Raw genomic sequence first — 8,356 nt, forward strand, 5'->3', positions numbered from 1 at the left:
TCATTAAGAGAAAAACTTACAAGGAAAGGTTTGAAATTACCAATGTCACATTTTAATGAGATGTCATTTTATAGAGATTGCCTCCCTGATAACCTTTTTCTGCAAAATTCTTTGTTTGCATAAAAAAGTAAAAAAAATTTAACTTTATTTAAATGTCTTAATTAAAATAAATACTAATAAGACGCAGCAATGGCTGAGTCATGTAGTTCGTTAATTCTGCATTTTGATTTGTGGAAGATTGCACTTTCAAGATTGAAAATTTTTTCTTTTTTTTTTAACTATCATATTTATTTGATTCTAAGCTACATCTCAATTCTCAATAGATTTGTGTTTAAAGTAAAAAAATACTAGTAGTAAGATTTATTTACAAAGTTCAAAAAATGAGTAGTAACAAGAAGTGAAAAATTAATTTTTTTAAAATATAATAGATATGTAATTTAAAGTAAATGTTAATTGCTCTCACTATCACTATTATATTATAAAAACAATTCATCAGTTGCACTATCACAGCTGATTTTGTAACTAGTGTTGGCATCATTTTCTCAAAGCCATCCATTGCATTTGTAATTTTTAAAGGAATGAATTATTATTTCACTGGGAACTTTCCCAGGTGACAGATACTCATTCTGCAATTTTTTAATCTCAATATTTTTATGAATATATTTATATATACATATATTTCTCTTTTATAAAACTGAACTTATAACAGCTCAGTAAAGTATCATCTCATTGCCTTTAGTTATAAAATTATTTTAAATATTTAATTTCTAAATAGGTACTAAAACAACTTCCTGCAAAACATGATGAGGTTAAATTATGTCCAATGGCAGAGGCACAATACAAAGAATATACCAACTTAGTTGCAGAATTATCCAGTAAAGTAAGTATTTTAAAGATTTGATCATATACAAAAGAAAAAATGATATATATCACTTGCTCTGCTTTGTTATCAGGTTAAGAAAAGTACAGAAGAGAAAGTACACACAAATGGTATAGGAATGATGATGGAATTAAGGAAATTAGCTAATCATCCTTTATTAATTAGGAGGTTGTACACGGAAGATAAACTTCAGCAAATGGCCAAATTAATGCTAAAGGTAGTAATATTAGACAATTAAAATTAATATTAACCACTCAGCAGTGAGGGATGTATATATATCAAATTCTTTGGGGGTATTGCCAAAAACTACTGCGAAAAAAATTCACATAAAAAATGAATTGTGTAACAATAAAAAAAGACTTTTCTTTACTAGACATAACTGTTTACAAAATATTTTTCCAAAACAGTAATGAGAAAAAAATGCATGAAAAAATACTTTAAAAATTTCCCAGGTATATTCTCCACTACTTTGGGATAGCACCATACCTGACTATCCATCCCACTGCTGAAAGGTTACATTTTTAAATTTTATAATAATAATATATTTTTTTGTAGGAACCAACTCATTGTGATGCAAATCCTGAACTAATTTTAGAAGATATGCTTCCTATGTCTGATTTTCAATTACACAAGCTCTGCCATCAATATAAAGTAAATATTATTAGTTTGATTTTAGTTTAAAAATTATTAATGATATAATGATACATTATTAATTACAGTTTGCATTAAGGTTTTATCAATCTAATAGCATATCCTATATTGCACATCCTAATAAAAGGATGTATATAGCACAGATTATATCCTACTGGATTATTTTTTTAATAAAACAAATTTAAGTTCATAAAATATAAACATTATTTCTCAAGCTTATAATTAAACATATGATTTTTAAAAAAATATACACTGTTGGACAAGCAAAATGCAACACTGTGAAAGAAGCTTCCATTGTTTCAATATCTATAGTCCATTGTGTTGTATTGCTTGGCCAGCAGAGTATATTTTTTTAATAAAGAGGAATAAAATAAAATCAAACAAAATTAAATTATCAACACTGAAGCAATTATCTTTTCTTATATTTGAATCAGTCTTTGTTAATTTATTATTTGTATCACAGATGATTTTGTTATCTATATTAGATAATAATACAATGCCAAACATTTTTTGAATTCATTTTATTTTAGTTTATAATAATGTAAATTTGAATTAAAGACCCCTTTTTCAATTTGCAGATTCAGTCTGATTGTTATACATAACAATAAAACAGAATCTATTGAATTGAAATATAAAATAATTTTCGAATAAAAATTAGTTTATATTTTACTTAAATGCATTCGATATATGTAAATAAAATTCATTACTTAACAAATTTTGCTAAAAATGCATGAAGTTTCTAAATTGTCAATTAGATTTTCATTTTACATAACTGAATTAGATATATGCATATTAGATAGAGTCCCAAGTCCAAATATTCTATTAACTCAAGAAAAAATTTGATTAATTGAAAAATTGGAAGTAATTCTATTAGATATGAAGATGCAAGAACAGTAACAAATAAATTTTGTTTGGTTTATTTGTCATCCAGATTAATTTAAAATAATTTTTTATCTGTAATATTGATATTTAGAATTTTACAAGATGGAGTCAAGGATTTCTTGTTCCAATGTTTTTACAAATAAGTAAATTGATTTTGTAGTTGGTATCAATAGCATTTTACAATCTCTAGTCTTGTATCTGAAATCTTTGATACCAGATAGACTTTGAATTTTGGGATGGCACAAATTAATATTATTAATAATTAATAAATTAACTGGTATATTTACCATAAAAAATCCACCTTTAATTTTCCAACATTTGTTTTCTGTGTAATCCTTTTAAATGATCATCTTCAGACTCATTAAATATGAAATTATAACACCATAATAAACAATCATTGTCAAACAAATTTAGCAGAACAAGTTTAAATAAATACAGAAGCTTTTAACTTGTTTAAAATTATTTAAACTTATCACTTTGCAAATTATTTTTCACCTCCAAATGAACATGTTTAAAAATAGTAATATAACTTGATTTCTTTAAATGTACAGTATATAAACATTTAACTATTTGTAAAATCATGTAACTTGTTTATGTATGTAGTGTTCTCCAGGTGTTTGATAGAGACAATATTAAATGGTTTCATTATGTTTTTGCACTTATTTTGAACAATGTTACAAGTAAAAACATGCAACTTAGTATGTTTTTCTTGATTGATTGGTCTATAAATTATAAATTACAATAAACAACTATAATATTAAAATGTTTGTCATATGTATAGAGTTTTATGCCATCAGAATGGAATAAAGACAAGTTTTTTTTTTCTTTTTTTAATATTACTTGCTGAGAACTTCTTCCATGCTCTTTAAAATGGATTTTTGGAAATGTATAAAAGTCTATTCTTTAAAGTGAATGCAGTGAACACTTTATTACAGTTATTTTATTGCTAATAAGGATAGTTTATTTCTATTTTCTTCACTTTTATAACAATTTAAAAGGGATTTTTTGGACAAATAAATCGAAATATTATGTCCTTCGAATTAGATGTTCACCTGAGTTCAAGAATTACTCAGAAGACAATTAATTCTCAGATATTTTATTTAAATGCATTTTGGATTGGAAATCTTGCCAATTACTCATCAATAAAAGGTACAATGTGTAACAGAGATTACATTGATATTTCTGACTCTTTGAAATATCAGTGTGACAAGGTGTCAGGTATTAGCTCACATTTATTCAGACTTTTACATTTTATACTATTTTATCTTTTTAATAATAATTGACATTTAAAGATACCTGTTTAGATTTTTATTTATGAAAAATTATATGTAATAATCTGTTTTGTATGCATTATATGCTGCAAGATGACAAAATTATACAATTAAAAAAATACTTATAAAAATGATTTTTTAGTTGATAATTAATGATTTATTGAATTATTTCAGACTGTTTCATCATTTAAATTAAGTCCTGAAACAATAGTGAGTTCTGGTAAATTTCAAATGTTAGATAGCTTTATACCTGAGCTAAAACAAAATGTAAGTTGAATACATTAATAATCAGATTTAATAAATTTTTTCAAAGTAAAAATTAATATAACAAAATTAAATATTCCAGGGTGATAGAATTTTATTATTTAGCCAGTTCACAATAATGTTAGACATCTTAGAAGAATACATGAATATCAGAAATTACAGGTTTCTACGAATGGATGGCTCAATACCTGTTGCAGATAGGTAAGTGCTGTAACTCAGATGCCAAATTTATACATTTAACTTGATAAAAAGTTTAATTAAATTTTAAGTATGAACAATTATGCATATTATTTGTATTGTTCAAATTATTCTTTGTTATTGCTGAATTTTTTATTGTAAAAGACTACCAACACAACATCTCAACTATCACTTCACCAATAAATGCTTTTTGTGAATATTTAAAATTGCTAAGAATCTGTTATTTCTAATTCACTCATTTAATTACACCAAATAATTGTAAATTCAGCAATAAGGGAATCTATAATGTAATCTTATTAACTAATTAAGTAATTTGATAGCATTTGCAATTGAGAATGTTCTATTTATAAGCATTGTTTATATGAAAAGTATTTTTATATTTTGTTGGATTATGTTTTGAATCATCATTTTAAATGTATGTTTAGCTCTTGGTTTAATGTTGTATATTTTAATTGTACTTCATCTAAGACAGGAGTGAATCATGTTGCTCAAACGTCTAATAATAATGAATAATAATGAGAAAAATAGCTTTTTATTCCCATTGTTTATATCCTAATAAGCATAACATTATCAAAAAATAAACAATATTTATTATTATATAGAAATAGAATTTGTATCATAAAAATAAACAATTATTATTTATAGTTTCTCTCTCTTATATTTTTACTAGTAGCCTGCGACGCCCCCTAGTGGGCGTTATTTACAAATTTCCATGAGGCACGGTTCCTTTGACTTGTTTGTTCCTATCAATATGCCGTACAGCTCTGTTAAAGTCCCAATTGTAAGATTTACCCTCCGAATGAAGAGGTGAGCTGTACCCTCCGAATGAAGAGGTGAGCTGTAGCCCCTGTGCGAACGATAAAGTCAAAGGAACCATACCCCTACTCGCGACCCTTTGTGAGATATAAGCCCCTAAAATAATAAATTCCTATTACAAATATACTGAATTATTTATATTGTTATATTGACCAAATAATAATTTATAGGCCAATGAATAATAATAATTTATATTGTTAATTTAAATAATAATTAAAATTGTTAATTTGAATGTTTGAAATATGACACACGATAGGGGTGCCTCTAGTGTCCGTTATCAAACGGTTACGCGGACAGACACCCGTTGAACGGTTACACGGACAGACACCCGTTATATATATAGATAAATAAAGTGCATTATTTACTATTTGTGATATTAGAATGAATATATATTATTTTTTAATTTTTAAGTTAAAGATTTTTTAATCGGATAAAAATCAACAGACAGTTTTTATATTTTCGTTTATAAGATTTTTAACTTAACTCTTCTGAGGTTGAGAATTTAAAAAATTATTCTGAATGTTTTTGTTTTGAAATGATATAGAATCTGGCAACTGAAAGGACTGACAATATTGATTTGCTAGTATTGCTTCAACTTTTTTTGAAGGGGCAAAACTGCATGTTATTCTCAACACTATCTTAGATATCTGGGAGATAAAAATAACAGCATAATTTATTAGGATATTCTAAGTTTTTGGTTTTCTATCTGAAAATGAATTGATGTGGCTTTATTATTTGTGGTGATTAAATTGTGAAGAACAAAACTTGTATAGAGAGTTAAAATGAGCTCATTATGTATTAAATATCTGAGACTTATTTGACTGATATAATCTTTGTTATAATCTATACTAATATTATAAAGAGATAATGTTTGTAAGTAAGTAAGTTTGGATGTAACGGGTAATCTCCGAAACTACTCATCCAATTTCAAAAATTCTTTCACCAATATTTAGAATAGAACTTCAGGGTGGACATAGGCTATATATTATTCCGTTAAACATTCATATAAATTAAAAGATATAATCTAGGTTAAGGCTTTTAAATCCAACAGATGGCGCTACAAGTACGATGCCCTAAGTTTGCTTTTCTGTGAGGCATTACACTTTTCTGTGAAAATGAACTAAAGCAGATCATCTTCTATCTATCTATATAAATAAAAATGTAATGTTCATTTGTTCCTACCGATTCCTTTGACATTTTGACATAATGCTGCATTTGAATATGCACGTGTTTTTATATAATATACATGTCGAAATTCCCCCCACTGAAGGGAGGTGGTTAGGATTAAGGCTTACCGTAAAGAACTCTGCTTCTATTTATACTATTTTAGATGCGGGTTTTTGCATTTTTGATTGCGTTTTAATAGGGTACATCAAGAGAATGTACACTAAGAAGAAATTTTTCGAAAAATTTCCCCCATGGGGGAAATTATACATTTATAATAGATACATTTTGAGCCACAACAACGCGTGGCGGGGTCTGCTAGTCTAACTATATACAAAGAAATAATTTTTATTTATATTTATTGCAATCAGTTCTTTATGTGTGTGTAAGTGATAATTTACTGTATATATTACATAAATTGAGATGAAATTTTGCTTTGATCCATTGATCCATGTCGATTAATAATTACTATTTTTGCTATTTAGCCAAGAATTATATTCTCTTAGACTAAGAGACCTTTTTTTTTTCTTTTTAATCACAAGATGTGATGCATCATACATCATTCTTACATTGCAGAGATTGTTAAAAGTATTAATTCAAATTTTTCTTAAAATTTATTATTAAAATTGATATATGTACTAACAATTATTTTTTCTAGGCAACCACTCATAGATGAATTTAATGAAACTCCAGAAATACTGGTGTTTCTATTGTCTACTCGAGCTGGAGGACTTGGCATCAATCTGACCGCTGCAAATGTCGTCGTAATTCACGACATAGATTTCAATCCATACAATGATAAACAGGCAGAAGACAGATGTCACAGAGTTGGACAGACCAGGTAAGTGAGAGATTAAGACTTTATTCGATTATAATAAATATCTGTACCAGTTCTTTTTTTATGTTAATATTTAAAGGAATATCCCTTACTTGTTCCATTTTGCATGATAAGAAAAAATGTCACTGATCTGAGAAATTCATAGTGTTTTAAAATTAACATTTATTTGAAGTCTTACAGATTCTAGTTTAAATTTTCATGTAATAAAGATTATTATTTTTTAAATGAAATCAATTTTAAAGCATAAGGAACAAAATATAAACAGAATTGCTAAAAATCAAGAAAATGTTTTAAGAAGTATGCAATGACAATGATTGTGTGCGAGAATTGAAATACAGTAGAGCGTCGTTTATCCGAAAGAATTACAGTTGGCAAATTTAAATTTTCGCTAGTGCTGTGGCATTGCAATCTTTGGCTATGCCTTGGGCTACTCAAATATTTTACGTTTTTGATACTAAATTAACTTCTGAAGTATAATTTTTTATTGTTTTTATATTTTTCAATATATTTATTTTGTTTGTACAAAGTAAAGAAATAATTTTTAACGATACAATAGCCATGATTATTATTTTAAAAAGTTTACGTTAGGCTTAACATTGACGAAAATTCAACGCAGAGCAACACGCAACGGAGAAAAATTTCAGGATGGGATAGTCAATGTATTTTTTCGTACATAATCAGTTATCCAAAAAGTAAGTTATCTGAACAACCCCAGTCCCCAATTGATTCGGATAAACGACGCTCTACTGTATGATCTTTGTTAGTTAATTTATTTGAACCCTGTTACATGCACTGTATAAGTTTCTTTTTGAACTAAATGGAATAAAGATTAAAAATATGCAAAATCATTATTTGTTGATAAATATAAAACTTTTTATATAATTCTGTATCTGGACTGCTGTGTGTTACTATGTATATAATTCATCTCTGTAATCTAAAAGGTTTTTTGGTAGATGGACTCACAGCACTTTTAGTTAGGAACTCACTTTTATTCTTTAAAAAATGACATATGCATTTCGGGTTAGTATACTCATCCAACCCCTCTTCAGTGTCTTAAAATAAAAGTTGTGTATGGGCTAACACTACATCTAAACACCAACCATTTGTTTTCCATTTAAAATGCACTTGAAGTGTTTGCATAACATCTCTTCTTTAAAATATAAATAGCATACGAACAATCAATCTAACTAGACATTACATTAGAATACCACTTTTAAATTCACATTTTAAAAGTGGTATTCTAATGTAATGTCTAGTTAGATTGATTGTTCGTATGCTATTTATATTTTAAAGAAGAGATGTTATGCAAACACTTCAAGTGCATTTTAAATGGAAAACAAATGGTTGGTGTTTAGATGTAGTGGTAGCCCATACACAACTTTTACTTTAAGA

General features: G+C 26.8%; 1 protein-coding gene across 1 annotated transcript in view; it reads left to right on the plus strand.

The window, feature by feature from the left end:
* The window catches only part of LOC111617936 (SWI/SNF-related matrix-associated actin-dependent regulator of chromatin subfamily A containing DEAD/H box 1-like), a 57,627-nt gene that overhangs the window by 44,789 nt on the left and 4,482 nt on the right, over positions 1 to 8,356 (plus strand). The window lies entirely within an intron of this gene.

Source organism: Centruroides sculpturatus, unplaced genomic scaffold (genome assembly GCF_000671375.1).
Source record: "Centruroides sculpturatus isolate CEXI.00-Female unplaced genomic scaffold, Cexi_2.0 scaffold57, whole genome shotgun sequence".
Taxonomy (NCBI): Eukaryota; Metazoa; Arthropoda; class Arachnida; order Scorpiones; family Buthidae; genus Centruroides; species Centruroides sculpturatus.